Source organism: Piliocolobus tephrosceles, chromosome 16 (genome assembly GCF_002776525.5).
Source record: "Piliocolobus tephrosceles isolate RC106 chromosome 16, ASM277652v3, whole genome shotgun sequence".
NCBI classification, from domain to species: domain Eukaryota; kingdom Metazoa; phylum Chordata; class Mammalia; order Primates; family Cercopithecidae; genus Piliocolobus; species Piliocolobus tephrosceles.
In genome coordinates, this window is record NC_045449.1 from 9,471,155 (window position 1) to 9,489,633 (window position 18,479).

Sequence of the window (18,479 nt, forward strand, 5' to 3'; positions counted from 1 at the left end):
AACAATATTAAATGATATTGATATATCTCAAAACATGCAGCTCAAATGCAAATTACTCCCACCAAGTGCAGAGGTGGCCAGCCTTGAATGTTTTGAAAATTCAATTCAAACACAATTTATTGCATCCTGAGTTTATGCCAGGAACTGTATTCAGTGCTGGAAGAGATACAGGGATGAATAAGGCACAAGGTTGGTCCTCAGAATTACAGCCTGTTAGAGAAATGATGAGAGAACATAATATTTGTACTAATCCTCTAAGAAATGTTTGAGTTAATAATCCTAAGAGAAGTTGGTAATAAATGAGGTTCTTAAATTTCAAAAACAGAAGGCTGAACAGTAGCCTTTTTATTAGCACAAAGTTTGTCTCAGAGGCTATGTGACCCCAAAGGTACAAATATTATTTCTCAAGCAGATACAATGTTGCGACTACAGATTACAATGTTATTGTTGTTGTTGTTTTAAAAAAAAACCATATAATTTCCCATTAAAGGGTATTTGGAGCCAGGCATAGTGGCTCATGCCTGTAATCCCAGCAATCTGGGAGGCCGAGGCGGGCAGATCACCTGAAGTCAGGAGTTCCAGACCACCCTGGCCAACATGATGAAACCCTGTCTCTAATAAACACAAAAAAAATTAGCCAGGCTTGGCGGCAGGCGTCTGTAATCCCAGCTACTTGGGTGGCTGAGGCAGGAGAACTGCTTGAACTGGGAGGCAGAGGTTGTAGTGAGCCAATATAGCGCCACTGCACTGTAGCCTGGGTAGCAGAGCAAGACTCTGTCTCAAAAAAAAAAAAAAAGAAAAAGGAGTATTTGGTTGCTCACAGACACATGCAGGGTTTCAATACCAATTTTGTGACTTTAATGTAGCATTCATAACAGAATAAACACATTCTGATTTGTCAATCTTAACCTTACTCCTTCTAATAATCCATGTGCCCTTTCTGCACCAGATCAGTTGGTCTCCCTATCTAACGATCAGGAAACACATGATTTCCACCTCAGTCCCCATGTTTTCAGGATTCTCCTCCTCTCAAGTAGCTCCTCTCCTCTCCCTGCCTGTCCACATTCTGTCCAAGCTGAGAAGATCATCTTGTCCAGGACACCACCTTCTGACCACTTCAACGAAGAGATGAACATTCACTTTAGAGCTCTCGTCAGATTCATGAAAAATCATAGAACAAATGGTGGGTGGGACATCAGCAAGATGGCTGATTAGAGGCACCTGGTGCTCACCTGCCCCCTACTTTCTTAGGGAAGGACAAAGGCAATGAATAAACAGGTAAGATTTGACTTCAGTGTGGGAAAGCACTGGACTGCAGTGGGGAAGTGGAGAGGCCCCTGTGGTGACTGAAAGTCTAGAAGGGCAGCATGAAGGCCCCCAGCCTCTGTGGCCCCATCTCTTCCACCAGGATTGGGTAGGCCTGGACGTATGAGGGCCTTCTCCCTGTGAGGAAAAGGTAAGCAGGAGATTCCCACCTGCCCCCACTGCCATGGCAAACACCTACAGTCCTTACTACAGGAGGATCCCCCAGTCCTTGCAAGTTCTGAGCCCAGTTTGGAGAGCTGCTGGGAATTCGTACAGTTGCACTGCCCCAGATTAGGAGTACACCCCACTCCCCACCCACCCCATGAGCCAAGTTACTACAGCATGGCGCCATCTTCAGACCACAGCTCCCTCTGGAGTGTGCCCTCCTCTTGGGGCCAGTAGCCACTGCACCTTTCCAGCACTGAGACTCCATCTTCATGCCACTAAACCTACACAGGTGGCTGAACTCCACACCCCAGGCCCCAGGAATGGCTGTGACTCTGGTCCTGCACTGAAGGAAAACCACAATCCTCACTTTCAGCCACAGAAACAGTCCCACCCAGGGCAAATCCACTCTCGAGCCCCAACCAAACTGCTGTATACCCTCCTGTAAGCAGAAGGCCCTGAGCAACTGACAGACTAGCAGAGTGACTACACTCCTGCATCCAGGATCTGTGAAACAGTCGGGCAGTGCAGCCTCCTACAGACATGCCCCCAGCCCACCGAAAGGTTCCACACCTCAATCAGGGCCTGAGAAACAACCCTGTAGGATGCCCCTGGCAGACATACCCCCAGGTCAGCCAAGCTGCCCTATGTCCACATCCCAGGCCTGAAAAACAGCCCATGGGTCACCCCCTGCAGCAACTCCCCTAGGCCAGCTGAGCAGCCCTGTGTTCACATCCCAGGTCTGAGAAGCAACTCCTCAGGCCACTCCCGGCAGACATGCCCAGAGGGCTGTCAAGCAGCCTTATGCCCACCTCTCATGCCTGAGAAATAGTCATCCCTGTGGGCTGTCCGCAGTCAGCATTCCCCCCAGGAGAGCTGAGCAGCAGTGTGCTCATGTCCCGAACTTGAGAAACAGCCCAACAGGCCACCTCTGGCAGGCATACTCCCAGACTGGCCAAGCAACCAAGCAACTGTGCCCTCATCCAGAGTAAGGGCACCAACCCCAACCCCAGCAAGTGAGACCCCAAGTTAGACAACCCACCATGTGAATGAATGCATCGCTGACCTGACAAATAGTCCAGTGAGCACATCCCTGGCAAAGTCATGTCACCACCACCACAAAGCCTCTCAGCTGAGGCCACTGAGACACTCACAAACATCACTAGCATGGATTACAGTTGAAGAAACTACACAAAAACTACACTACTATGCCCACCTGGAACCAAAATCAATGCATCCCACTAAACCAACACCCCAAGATCCATTCATATGAATATTTCTTTCCCTGCAAAACCTACTGCATAAAGTTGGAAGAAGCAACTATTCCACCAGATGCATAGAAATCAACATAGGGATACATCAAACATGAAAAAGCAAAGAAATATGAAACCTCCAAAGGAATACAATAATTCCTGTGTAATAGACCCCAATGATAGAGAAATATACAAAATAACAGAAAAAGAATTCAAAATAATATTTTTTTTTATTTTTACAGTGAGATACAAGATAATAGAGCTAGACAATTTGATGAAATCAGGAAAACAATTCATTACTTGAACAAGAAATTCAACAAGAAATATACCATAAAAAAGAACAAAACAGGTATCCTAGAGTAGAATAATTCAATGAATAAACAAATAAATACAAGCTAGAGCTTTACCAAAAGAACAGACCAAGCAGAATTTTATTTATTTACTTATTTATTTATTTGGAGACAGGTTCTCACTGTCACCCAGGCTGGAGTACAGTGGCATTATCTCAGCTCACTGCAACCTCCACCTCCAGGGTTCAAATGATTCTCTGCCCTCTGCCCTCCTGAGTAGCTGGGACTACAGGGGTGTGCCATCACATCCAGCTAATTTTTGTATTTTTTGGTAGAGATGGGGTTTCAGCATGTTAGCCAGGTTGGTATCAAACTCCTAACCTCAAGTGATCTGCCCGCCTTGGCCTCCCAAAGTGCTAGGATTACAGGTGTGAGCCACCATGCGTGGCTGAATTTTTGAACTTGAAGACAGATCTTGTAAAATAACACAGAAAAATGGAAAAAGAAAAACGTAAAATGGAATGAAGAAACCCTACATAATTCAGGGGACACCATTAAGTGAACAAACATTCACACTGTAGGTGTTCCAGAAAGAGAAAAGGAGGGGAAATGTACAGAAAACATTGAATGAAATAGTAGCTGAAAACTTCCTAAGTCTTGGAAGCTTCCAGATCCAGGAAGCCAAAAGAATCCCAAATAGATTCCATTCAAACAGGACCCCTCTTAGGCACATTAGAGTCAAATTATCAAAAGTCAAAGACAAAGAATTCTAAAAACAGCAAGAGAAGGACTGGGTGCAGTGGCTCATGCCTGTAATCCCAGTACTTTGGGAGACCAAGGCAGGCAGATCACGATGTCAGAAGTTCAAGACCAGCCTGGCCAACATGGTGAAACTCTGTCTCTACTAAAACTACAAAAAATTAGCTGGGTGTGGTAGCAGGTGCCTGTAATCTCTGCTACTCGGGAGGCTGAGGCAGGAGAATCACTTGAACCCAGGAGGCGGAAGTTGCAGTGAGCCGAGACCACGCCACTGCAATCCAGCCTGGGCAACAGAGCAAGACTCCATCTCAAAAACAAACAAACAAACAACAACAACAAAAACAGCAAGAGAAAAGCATCAAATCACCTATGAGGGAGTTCCCATTAGACAAATAGCAGATTTCTCAGCAGAAATCTTACCAATCAAGAGAGAATAAGATTTTATGTTCAAAGTACTAAAAGAAAAAAAAAAAATCTGCCAACCAAGAATATTATATGTAGCAAAGATATCTTCCAGAAATGAAAGAGAAATAAAATCTTTCACAGACAAGCAAAAACAAAGGTAATCCATCACCACTAGACCAGTCTTACAAGAAATGCTCAAGGGAGTATTATACCTGAAAGTGAAAAGAACATAACAGCCATTATAAAACCATGTGACACTATAAAACTCATGGGTGGAGCCAAAATACAAAGGAAAACCAGAAAGAAAGAAAGAAATCAAGCCTTTTCACTTCAGAACACTACCCAACCACAAAAATAAACAATAAGACGAAATAAGGAACAAAGGATATACAAAACAACCAGAAATCAATAAAATGACAAGATAAGTCCTCACCTATTAATAATAACCTTGAATGTAAGGTGAATTAAATACCTCATTAAAAGACACAGACTGGATAACTAGATTAAAAAACAACAACAACAACAAAAAGACTAGACTCAACTATATGCTGCCTAAAAGAAACTCACCTGACCTACAGACACACATAGACTGAATGAAAGCAAAGGTATGGAAAAAGATATTCTATGCAAACGAAAACCAAAAGTAAGCAGGAGTAGTTGTACTTATATCAGACAAAACAGACTTCAAGTCAAAAGTTGTGAAATTAGACAAAGAAGGACATTACATAATAATAAGGGGATCAATTCAACAAGAGAATATAACAACTGTAAATATATACACATTCAATACCAGAGCACTCAGATATATAAAGCAAACATTATTAGCTCTAAAAGGAGAGAGAGACTCAAATAGTGTAATAGCTGGGGATTCTAACATCTCACTCTCAGCACTGGACAGATTATTCAGACAGACTACACCACAGAACAAACAGACCTAATAGACATTTACAGAACATTTCACGCAACAGCTACAGAAAATACATTCTTGTTGACAGCACATAGAACATTCACCAGGACTGACCATATGTTAGGACACAAAACAAGTCTCAAAAATTTTTTTAGACTTTGAAATTGAAATCATACTAAGTATCTTATTTAACCACAGTGGAAAATATCAATAACATGAGGAACATGCAAAATGATACAAATACATGGAAATTAAACAACATACTCTTGAACAGCCAATGAGTAAAGGACAAAATTAAGAATGGAATTTTAAAATTCCTTAAAGTAAATGAAAATAGAGGTACAACATACCGCAACCTATGGGACACAGCAAAAGTAGTACTATGAGGCAACTGTATAATAATAAAGGCCTACAATAAAAAACCAGAAAGATTTCAAATAACCTAACAATGTATCTCAAGGAAACTAGGAAAGCAAGAATAAACCAAACCCAAAATTAGTAAAGGAAAGACATAATAAAGATCAGAGGAGAAATAAATGACATTGAAATAAAAAATGTATTTAAAAAACCAACAAAATAAAAGTTGGTTTTGTGTAAAGATAAAATTGAGAAACCATTAGCTAGACTAAGAAAAAAGAGATATGACTCAAACAAATAAAATCAGACAAGACAAAGGAGACATCACAATGGATGCCACAGAAATACAAAGAATCATTACAGGATACTACGAACAACTCTACACCAATAAATTCAAAAACCTAGAGGAAATGGATAAATTTCTGGACACATACAACCTACCAAGATTGAACCAAGAAGACATGTTTTTTTTAACCTGAACAGACCAATAACAAGGAGTTTGAATCAATAATATAAAATCTGCCAACAAAGAAAAGTCCAGGACTAAATGGCTTTCATACTGAATTCTACCAAACCTTTAAAGAAAAATGCATACCAATTCTTCTCAAACTATTCCAAAAAATCAAAGGGGAGAGTATTCTACCTAATTCATTCTAAGAGGCTAGAATAACCCTGATATCAAAAGCAGATGAGAATACAACAGAAAAAGAAAAGTACAGGACAATATCCCTGATGAATATACACACAAAAAATCCTCAACAGAATGCTAGCAAATCAAATCCAACAATACATCACAAAGATAATATACTATGATCAAGTGGAATTTATCCCAGGAATGCAAGATGGGTCAACATCCACAAATCAATAAATGTGATACATCGCATCAATTATAAAGGACAAAACCCATATGATAATCTCAATAGATGCAGAAAAAATATTTGATAAAATTCAACATCTCAATTAAAAACTCTCAATAAATTAAGTATCGAAGGAAAGTACCTCAACACAATAAAGGCCATACATGACAAACCCACAGCTAACATCATATAGAAAAGGTGAAAGCTTTCCCTCTGAGAACTAGAAGACAAGGATGCTCACTCTCATCAATCTTACTCAACACAGTACTGGAAGTCTTAGCCATGGTAATCAGACAAGAGAAAGTAATAAATGGCATTCAAATTGGAAAGGAGAAAGTCAAATTGTTTCTGTTTGCGGAAAACATGATCTTATAGAGAGAAAAGCCTAAAAACTACCAAAAAAAAAAAAAAAACCTCTTAGAACTGATAAACAAATTCAGTAAAGTTGCAGGATACAAAATCAACACACGAAAATACGAAAGTGGTGTTTCTATAAATAATGAACTAGTTGAAAAAGAAATCAAAAAGACAATCTCATTTACAATAGCAATCCGCCCCCAAAATTACCTAGGAATAAATTTAATCAAGGAGGTGAAAGCTCTCTAAAAGAAAAACTACAAAACACTGATGAAAGAAATTGAAGAGGATACAGACAAAGGGAAAGTTATTTCATGCTCATGGATTGGAAGAATTAATATTGTTAAAATGACTATACTACCCAACGCAAGCTACAGATTCAATGCAATCTCTATCAAAATATCAGTAACATTCTTCACAGCAATAGAAAAAAAAATCTTAAAAATCTGCATGGGACCTGCAGATCACAAAAGACCCTGAAGAGTCAAAGCTATCCTAAGCAAAAAGAACAAAGCTGGGGGCATCAGACTACCAGACTTCAAAATATACCACAAAGCTGTAGTAATGTACTACAATGCTGTTTTTATGGTACTGACATAAAAACAAACACACAGACCAGTGGAACAGAACACAGAACCCAGAAATTAATCCATGTATCTAGAGTCAACTGATTTTTTTTTTTTTTCAAGGTAGAGTCTCAATCTATAACCCAGCTGGAGTGCAGTGACACAATCTTGATTCACCGCAACCTGTGCCTCCCAGGCTCCCAAGTGAGCCTCCCACCTCAGCCTCCTGACTAGCTGGGATTACAGGCACATGCCACCACACTTAGATAATTTTTGTAGAGATGAGGTTTCACCATGTTGCCCAGGCTGGCCTCAAACTCCAATCTGCCCACCTCAGCCTCCCAAAATGCTGGGATTACAGGTCTGAACACAGCCAAGCCAAGTTTCCTGATTTTTGACAGAGGTGCCAAGAATACTCATTGGGGAAGACAGTCTCTTCAATAAATGGTGCTGGGAAACTGAATATGCACATGCATAAGAATGAACCTAGACACCCATCCATCACCCTATGCAAAAATCAACTCAAAATGAACCAAAGACCTAAACGTAAAACCCGAAACCACAAAAGTACCAGGCAAAAACAAGGAAAACACTTCAGGATGTTCATCTGGGAAAAGATTTTATGAGTAAGACCTCACAAGCCCAGGCAACAAAAGCAAAAAGAAACGAGATTATATCAAGCTAAAAAGCTTCTGCACAGCAAAGGAAACAGTCAATAGAGTGAAAATACAATCTATAGGAGAAAATATTTGCAAACTGTTTATCTAACAGGGGATTAATATGCAAAATATATAAGGAACTCAAAATAGCTCAGTGGCAAAAAATCATCATAATAATAGATTGAAAAATGGGCAAGTGAACTAGGCATGGTGACATGCACCTATAGTCCCAGCTACTCAGGCTGAGGTAGGAAGGTTACTTGAGCCTGGACAACAAAGTGAGACTCTATTTCAAAAAAAATAAATGCACAAAATATGTGAAAGACAGACAGACAAATGATCTGACAAGATATTTCTCAAAAGATGACATACAAATGTACCAACAAATATATAAAAATTGCTCAGCATTACTAATTGTCAGGGAACTGCAAATCAAAATCACAATGAGGTATCATCTCATTCCACTTAGAATGTTTATCATCAAAAACACAAAACAACAAATGCTTGTGAGGAGATTGAGAGACAGGAACTTTCAGGCACAGATGGTGGAAATGTAAACTAGTAAAGCCACTATGGAGAACAGTATGGGGGTTCCCCAAAAAACTATAACTAGAACTACCATATGATCCAGCAATCCCCCTACTGGGCACTTATCCAAAGGAAAGAAAATCAGTATTTTGAAGAGATATCCACACCCACATGTTTACTGCAGCACTATTCACAGTAGGCAAAATATGGAATCGAACTATCCAACAACAGATGAATGGATAAAGACAGTGTGGTAGGCCGGGTGCGGTGGCTCACACCTGTAATCCCAGCACTTTGGGAGGCCGAGACGGGTGGATCACGAGGTCAGGAGATCGAGACCATCCTGGCTAACACGGTGAAACCCCGTCTCTACTGAAAAAAAAAAAAAATACAAAAAACTAGCCGGGCGTGGTGGTGGGCACCTGTAGTCCCAGCTACTCGGGAGGATGAGGCAAGGAAAATTGCTTGAACTCAGGCGGTGGACGTTGCAGTGAGCCGAGATCGCGCCACTGCACTCCAACACGGGCAGTGAAGCGAAGACTCCGTCTCAAAACAAAACAAAAAACAAATGATGACAACGATGTTACAGTAGCAATGACAAAAATAAACATGCATTAAGCATTTGCCCTGTTCAGGCACACCTCCAGGTGATGTATATATATTCAATCGTATCTCCATTACGTAAAATTCTTCTAGCTTTGTTCACATCTTCCATATCATCCAGAAACAACTGTTACCCTATTATTTAACCTTTTATATAGATAAGGTGCGTATCTACTAGACAGAAGGCAGAAACTGAAAATCATCCTTCACTGTACGCACACTGTCCCACAATATGGAGTGAATAGCTAACAGCATATCACCTACTGGCGACATACGAACAGAAAGTTGCTGGAGGATTCAATAACTTTTCATTCCAAAAACATTTACTTAGTAGTTATTATATCGTTGGCATTGCTCTCATTAATTGGTGTAAAGAAAAAATCGAATATAGACAAACAGACCAAAATCTCCACCCATATAAAGCATAGATTTTTGTTACGGGTGCTGTTTGCATTCTGGTGGGATGACACAATGTGTAAAATGTGTGCAAACTGTCTAATGTCGTACTTGGAAGATGTTAACTATTATCATAATACCAATTGTTGCATATTTTTTACACAGAAGGCACTAAAAAATTTAAATATATCTGTATATCCCAAAAGCTATATTAATTTCACTTTTAGTTTAGAACTTGAAAGCCTTTGTAAGAATATTATACGTTTCAAGAGACAAACCCAGGCAAAACTGGAAGATAATTTTTGATTCCTTAGACTATGATTTTAAGCATAGAGTTGGTCTCAAGTGTACTAATTAGCATGCCAAACAGAAGTATGACTTTCTTCCACTTTACCAAAAGGGCAGACATGTTTCTTTGGAGTCTTTCTCTGTCTCATTCATTCATTCATCTATTCATTTATTTGAAACAGGGTCTCACACGGTTGCCCAGGCTGAAGTGCAGTGGTGCAATCATCACTCACCCCAGCCTTGACCTCCAGAGCTCAAGGGATCCTCCCACCTCAGCCTCCTGAGTAGCTGGGACTACAGGTGCATGCCTATGCACCTGGCTAATTATTTTTATTATTTGTAGAGATGGGGTCTCGCTATGTTGCCCAATCTAGTCTTGAACTCCAGGGCTCAAGCAAGCCTCCCACCTCGGCCTCCCAAAATGCTGGGGTTACTGACATGAGCCGCTGTACGCAGCCTGAAGCCTTACTTTACGTGACTGGTACCAAGTATCCGAGATGTCAAGATTTTGGATTCCTTCTCTATAATAATTATTCAATTTCACACACCTTTGATTAAGGGGTAAGAAGGCAATAGAAAAGGGAAGGAAAGAAGAAAATTCACAATCAAAGCCTATCCCAACTCTTACACCATCTTGCAAGAATCGTTTTTCAAATCAGGAATTACATGGGATTCGTTCATGGCTTACTGCAAATGCACGTGGGTCAGAGGTATGTAAAGATACTTTGAAAGAGCATCAGTGACCAGCCATGAGCATCCAAATGAGTATACTGCCCCTGAGATGATATTGCTCATCTAAACTTAATGTTGGAACCAGTCACTGAATGTTAGAACCACAGTCATATGTGTACATAAACACCTATTAGAAAATAAAAGTGACAATATGGGCACAACTTAATACTAATATTAAGAAGAAAGTCATACTTCTGTTTGGCATGCTAATTAGTACACTTGAGAGCAACTCTGTGCTTAAAATCTTAGTCTAAGGAATCAAAAATTATCTTCCAGTTTTGCCTGGGTTTGTCTCTTGATATATATAATATTCTTCCAAAAGCTTTCAAGTTCTAAACTGAAAGTGAAATTAATACAGCTTTTGGTGTATTTAAAATAATTAAATATTAAATAAAATTTAAAATTGTACTATTTTTATATTTATTTATTTATTTATTTAGAGACGGAGTCCCGCTCCGTCGCCAAGGCTGGAGTGCAGTGGCACCATCTCGGCTCACTGCAAGCTCCGCCTCCTGGGTTCACGCCATTCTCCTGTCTCAGCCTCCCAAGTAGCTGGGACTACAGGCGACCGCCACCACGCCCAGCTAATTTTTTGTATTTTTAGTAGAGACGGGTTTCACCGTGTTAGCCAGGATGGTCTCGATCTCCTGACCTTGTGATCTGCTCGCCTCGGCCTCCCAAAGTGCTGGGATTACAGGCGTGAGCCACCACGCCCGGCCCATTCACTGGTAGCTCTCGTGAGCCCTAGCGCATACTTCTAAAAAATTGTTATTAAGGGGGAAAAACAATGCAAAAATATTTTTTTCACAATCTCAAAAATGACACATTAGAACCACAGTCATATGTGTATATAAACACCTATTAGAAAATAAAAGTGACAATAGGGGCACAACTTAATACTAATATCACACATACATCACCACAGACATACATAGAAAAGATTTCCCAGGGTTATCTGATTCCCAAGGCTGAACTATCTAACTCCACTTCTTTCTGGTTTGTTTGGTGTTTCTACTTTGCTGATGCTCCAAAACTATGAGGAAATCCAGCAATGGATATACCTTCACTCAGAAAAGCAGGTAAGATCATGAGATCGTAGGTGTCCCTGGATGTACACCTGATTCTTTTCACTTGGTTTTATGTTCAATTTCACATTTGGGATGGTGCCTATTATTACTGTTCTAGGTACTAGGAAAATATGAAAAAAATATGAAAATATAATTCTTGCTTTCAAGGAGTTTATAATCAAATTGAAATGAGAAACTAACCAACATGAAGCACGCTAGTTAAAATAAAAGAGCATCTAGCTTTGTATCCCTCCTGGGCAATTCCAAAAACCTCATCAACTCTGGTTTTCTCACCCATAAAACAAGCAAACTAAATGGGCCAATGGTTTTCAACCTTCTTTCTGACCCAACACTTGAGGATATGATACCCTTGTTAATAATGACATTGGCGAGTAAGTGGGGAAGACTCATCTTGGTGGGAGAAAGCAGATATTCTTTTTAATCCTGCAAAAGATGATTTCCTATTGTTGCAAATTGTGAATTAGGTTTTTTTAATCTCCTCTCAAATGTTGTCTCCCCAGAGAAGTTTCCCAGACTCCTCCATCTAAAATAGCATCTGTCTCTGTCACTCCTTCACCCCACTCCTCCTTATCTTGCTTAATTTTTCTTTACAGCACTGAAGTCACCAGCCATTATGCATTTGTTTGCTTTCTGTCTCCCACGCTAGACTATAAGCTCCACGAGGGCAGGGACCAGGTCTTGTTTATCACTCCATCCTTTATCACATTATGGCTGGCATAATGGACACTGAAAAACATGGAATTAATTATTTTTTCAGCAAAACCCATAAATAAATGAATGAAATCAATAACGAGAGTTGTCAGGAAATTACAGTATCACGCATTGGTGCTATAATATGTTTTGTGATTTCAAAGGCATTTCACAAACATTATCTCATGTGAATCATACACAGCCCTGTGTGTAAGTCAGCAGAGGTATTACTGACAAGAAAACTAAGGCAAAGAGACATTCAGTGGCTTCCTCAGGGCCACCAACCTAGTGGCGGAGCTAAGGGTTCAGCCCACATCTTGTGATTCTTAACCCAAGGCATTTCCTTTCTACCACTTCAGAGGTTGCATAAAGGTAAGGAGGCTGGGCACAGTACCTCACGCCTATAATCCCAGCACTTTGGAAGGCCAAGGCAGGAGGACTGCTTGAGCCCAAGAGTTCAAGACCAGCCTGGGCAACAGAGCGAGACCCCTGAAAGAAAAGAAAAGAAAAGAAAAGAGAGAAGAGAAAGAAAGAAAGGAAAGAAAGAGAAAGAATGGAAAGAAAGAGAAAGAAAGAGAAGAGGAGAAAGAAAAGAAAGAAAGAGAGAGAGAAAGAAAGAAAGAAGGAAAGAAGGAAAGAAAGAAAAGGAAGGAAGGAAGGAAGGAAGGAAGGAAGGAAGGAAGGAAGGAAGGAGAGAAAGAGAGAGAGAGAGAAAGAAAGAAAGAAAAAAGAAAGAAAGAAAGAAGGAAAGAAGGAAAGAAAGAAAAGAAGGAAGGAAGGAAGGAAGGAAAGAAAGAAAGAGAGAGAGAAAGAAAGAAAGGGGCGAGGAGATTTAAGGCAGCCTTGAAGAATGCATGAGGTTTAGCAAAGAAAGGAAGAGATGGTAAGGCATTCCAAGAAAAGGCAAAAACATGAATGAGGCTCCAGGACCGGGAATGTGTATCACATAAACATGTGTGATGTAAGAGTGGAGAGTGGGCAAAATTTGGGTGGCCCGGATTTAGAATTAATTCTGAGGTAGGTAGCTACAGTGACCCTCCATTTGTCCTAGTAACTTTCATCCTCCTACTCTCCCAGGATCTCATCATTTTAGCTTTCTGCTAGTTCTTCTCCATCCTATAAATCCTCAAGCAATGACCTTCTCTCCTGTTTGCAGCCAAACTTCCATGAAGAATTATTAACCTACACTCACTAACTCCACTTCCTGACTCCTGTTCACTCCTCAACCCACTGAAGTCAACTTCTGCCCCTTCATGACTAAAATCTTCACCCTCACAGCCTCCTCACTGCCAAACACTCTTCCCAGGCCTTACCAGACCCCTCTTCCAGGCCTCATGTGTCACAGCTAAGCTTATTATCTCCTTTCCATGAATCCTCTCCTCTCTTGGCTTCCTCCACACCACTCTCTCCCACTGACAGTTCCTTCTCTGTAATTTGCAGATACCTCTTCCTCCATCTGCCACTGAAATGTGGGTTCCTTGGGAATTCGATTTAGATCCGCTCCTCTCACTGTATTGTCTCTCTGGGCAAGTCTATCTGTGCTAGGGGCTTCAGGCTGTAAGAAGAGATGCTAGCAGCTGGGCGCGGTGGTTGATGCCTGTAATCCCAGCACTTTGGGAGGCCGAGGTGGCCAAATCATGAGGTCAGGAGTTCAAGACCCTCCTGGCCAACATGGTGAAACCCTGTCTCTACTGAAAATACAAAAAATTAGCTGGCCATCGTGGTGGGCGCCTGTAATCCCAGCTACTCGGGAGGCTGGGGCAGGAGAATCGCCTGAACCCAGGAGACAGAGGTTACAGTGAGCTGAGATCGTGCCACTGCACTCCAGCCTGGGTGGCAGAGCGAGGCTCCATCTCAAAAACAAAACAAAACAAAACAAAACAACAGATGCTAGCAATGCCTAAAGACAGTCTAGGCCCAGCACAGATGAAATCAGACACATTGCCTTGAGTCATTATGGTGGCGAATTCTGAACTAGGGGTGGGGAGGAACGCGCTCTCCTCCCTAGCAGGACAATACCGGAATCTGGAGGGGTTGAGGGGAGTAGCACACAAATAGTTAAAAAGAAGCCCCACATATAAAAACATTCAGGCAAAGTATGTCCTCCCACCCCTTACCCGGATTGAAAATCACGGTGCTAAAGAGACTTACAAATTTGTCTCCACCTATAATATCTCCCTACAGGTTCTTTATCTGCATTTGTGACTTTTCATTGAAAAATCTCCAACTGGGTATTCCTCCCCAAACTCAACATATCCAAAATCAAATCCATTGCTCTCACCCCATAAGCTGTTTCTTCTCGTATGCTCTCTATTTTGGTGAGCAGCATCACTGTATTCTCAAGTCATCCAAGCCATTTTTTTTTTCTGGTCTCCCTCTAACCACATCTCATCAACTGACAAGGCCTCCCTCAGAGATGGTTCTCACATCCAAGCCCTGACTGCCTTCCCCACTGGTACCGCCGTGGCTCAGACACCCATCACCTCTTATGTACAACACGGTTACAGCCTTCTGATTGGTCTCCTTGTCCCCAGTCACCCTCGTTCAAATCACCCTACACTCTGCTGCAGAAATTATTGTTCTTAAAACAGAGATCTCACCCTCTAACTTCCCTATTCAAAAACTTCCCTGACTCCCCAGCAGCTACAACATGGCCCCAGTGATCTCTGCGACATCATCTCCTCAACATCCCCCCCTTCCACACCCCACTTCTTCAGCCCTACAGACTGCTCCCCACTGCTCAGACAAAGGCACAAACTTTCACACTCTCATGTTTTTGCATGAGTCTGGAGTGTCCCCACCCCCACCCCCTTTGTCCATCTGGCAAAATTCTATTCATTCCCCTAAGGTTCAACTCAAATGTCAATTCTGCTGCTTAGGCTTTCCTGATCCCTAGCCCCATCCCCCTTCCCTTGAATCAGTCACTCGCTGGTATTCCCATGGTGCTGCGTTCACAACCTCTAACGTGGCATTTATCAAGCGGGATTGTAGTTAGTTATTTATTCATCTGTCTCCCTTCCTAAATTATGAGCTCTGTGAGGGAAGAGGCCACATGACAGTTATGTTTATATCCCCAGGACCAAAAAACAGAGCCTCGGAATATGCCAGAGCATAAGCATTCAGTAAATGTTTATGAACCAGAACTAGGAAAACAATTGAGGTTTTTAAGCTCTCTTGCTTAAAAACAAAATGAGAGAAGCATTTAGCATTTTTATCTTGAAATGTTTTTTAAAAAGCAAGCAAAGCAAAACTTAATCAAGTGCTACCTGCCTTCAAGACTTCAGCACCAAAGACTGACACTGTGCAAGCAGATGGAGAGAATTACTTGAAAGGGGATTCAGTCAGTAAAACACCTTGTAGCTCAACCTCACTTTTGGAATGACAACCAAGAGGCATTTTTCCTCTGCAAAGGAAATTAAAGAAAGGAAATGCTAAATACTATGCTTCTGAGTTTAGAACAGACTTGAATTTTTTTTTTTAATAAATGATTTCTATCCATATTATTTCAAGATGGAACTTTTCAAATAAATGAAACTTATCAAATAAATGCCACATTAGTAAATACATTAGATATCTTGTCTTATCAAGATTTAATCAGGAAACCATCATTCTTAGCAAACTATCACAAGAAGAGAAAACCAAACACCGCATGTTCTCACTCATAGGTGGGAACTGAACAATGAGATCACTTGGACTCAGGAAGGGGAACATCACACACTGGGGCCTATCATGGGGAGGGGGGAGGGGGGAGGGATTGCATTGGGGAGTTATACCTGATATAAATGATGAATTGATGGGTGCTGACGAGTTGATGGGTGCAGCACACCAACATGGCACAGATATACATATGTAACAAACCTGCACGTTATGCATATGTACCCTAGAACTTAAAGTATAATAAAAAGAAAAAAAAAAAAGATTTAATCAAAAAGTTTCACGATCACTTCTAAAGACATAAAATGATGTCATTTTCATCCCCCAAAGAAAATGATGTACATGATTTAAATTATGATAATATCGGGGGGGCGGTGCACAGACAATCCATGTCTTTCTACAGACAAATGAAGTTGAAGCTTGTTAGAGTTCATAGGAAGGGCGTTCTTATCAACTGAATACAGAATTGAAAAAGCAGTGAATTCCAAGAAGGAGCTTTCTTTAGCCTTTCTTAGCGTTTCAAAAAGATGTCAAAGTGACTATAAAATGTTTGTTTTGTCTGGAAAAAAAAAATCAGTGTTTGAGCACGCACAGACCACAAGGAGGACTGCAGTTAGGATGAGAGAAGATATTGCTGGGTTTTGAGTGAGTTGAGTCTGCTAAGTTTCATAACTAGACTTGCCTATAGATCTGAAAATGCTCCTATGATACAAAAGGGTAATTTCTTTTTCAGAACTTTTTTTTGGTAGTTTCTTTCTGTGAATATAAAGATGCACAGAGGCTCAAATTTCAATTAGAAATAGATTCTTTGACAGAAATTCTTTAGAGACGAAGTCTGGCAACAATACACAGACTGGATTACACGGAAGAGAGGCTGCAGTCAGAGAGGCAGGCCAAAAGGCCAGTGCGGTAATTTAGGTGGGAGGTAACAGGGGTCTGGACAAGGGAAGTGACAAGAGGGAACAGAGAGAAAGGGACAATTAACATAGTGGCTCCAGGGAAATTCCACAAGTGTTGGTGAATAGACTGGATATAGGGAATAAAGATTGCCAAACCTGTGTGACTTGGAGAAATTGACACAACTTCGGGAAAAGGAAATTTTTCATTACCTTTCCATCTTCAACACAGCACCTAATAACAACCCCAAAGTGAAACTGGTCCTTCAAGAGATCATGATTAGATAGGAATATTTGGAGCCATATTTACTAAACTGTGAACGTCTTTCAGTCAACTACTCTGTCATGTTCTTTTCCGTATCCTATCCATCCTTCCATCCATCCATCCATCCATCCATCTGACAAATACTGAATATCTTCTATGTATCAGGCACTCATCTAGTGACTTGTAAGTGAACAAGAGACACATAAATACCTGACCTCATGGAGGTAATACTCAAAGGACAGTAAGTGCCTAACATTGTGCCTACTGCAAAGTCGATACTCAAAATATTTTTTGTTCAAACTGAATAAATAATCTCCATTATTAGTCCAGAACAAACAAGAACTAGAACAAGGAAAATATCTTTCTTACGTAATATCCAACGAAATTTCACTATAACGCCTTTGTAATCTATTACAATAAAATATTGTTCCAATTTAAAAGCAACCCGATTTTTTTCCTATTCGTTGCTCACGAAATTTACCAATAAAAAGTTTTAACATTAAATGAAAACCTTAATGAAACAGTTCACAGAATAGAAATGCAGGGTGGAAAAGGCCATCATTTTTATGGGTCTCCAACTCAAACTTCAGAAACCCCAGAGCACTGCTCCTCAGTCACACAGGCCATCTTAAGCAAAAAACAAAACAAAACAAAACAAAACAAAACCAAAAGGAAAGCTTCTGTACCTTAAATGTGTGCAGGTCATGGTACCTTAAAAGTAGAAGCGGGGCAAAAAGGGGCCATATACAAAAAACAAGAATTCCAAGTAAAAGATGAATGAGCTGCTCTACCAAATTTATGGTGACTGAGAGCCATCTGCTGGTTACAGTTCAGCTACAACAATCCAGGAGGGCCAGCTATTGCAAACAGCTTCTCTACTACGTGATGCATGCTTGAAAACATGCTTAGAACCACAATGCACAGGTTCTCACTCATATAGGAAGCTAAAAAAAAGTTGATATCATACAAGCAGTGACTAGGAGAGTGGTTACCAGAGGCTGGGAAGGGCAGGGGGTTGGGGAAAGGAAAGGTTAGTTAAGGGATACAGGAGAACAGCTAGATGGGAGAAGTGAGTTCTGGTGTTCTGTGGCATACTAAGGTGAATACAGCAAGTGAAAACTTAGTGTTTTTTCAATAGCTAGAAGAGAGGATTATGAATGTTATCAACATGAAGAAATGATACAGGTTTGAGGTCATGGGTATGCTAATCACCCCGATTTGATCATTACACATATATACATGTATCAAAATATCACACTGTAAGCCAGGCTTGGTGGCTCTCGCCTGTAATCCCAGCACTTTGGGAGGCCAAGCTGGGCGGATCACGAGGTCAGGAGATCGAGACCATCCTGGCTAACATGGTAAAACCCCGTCTCTACTAAAAATACAAAAAATTAGCCAGGTGTGGTGGCGTATGCCGGTAGTCCCAGCAACTTGGGAGGCTGAGGCAGGAGAATCA

The 18,479-nt window shown here is 40.8% G+C and overlaps 1 protein-coding gene across 3 annotated transcripts in view; it reads right to left on the reverse strand.

Annotated features, from left to right (window-relative positions):
- STX8 (syntaxin 8) overlaps positions 1–18,479 on the reverse strand; it is a 313,076-nt gene that overhangs the window by 244,207 nt on the left and 50,390 nt on the right. The gene's annotated exons all lie outside the window — the stretch shown is intronic.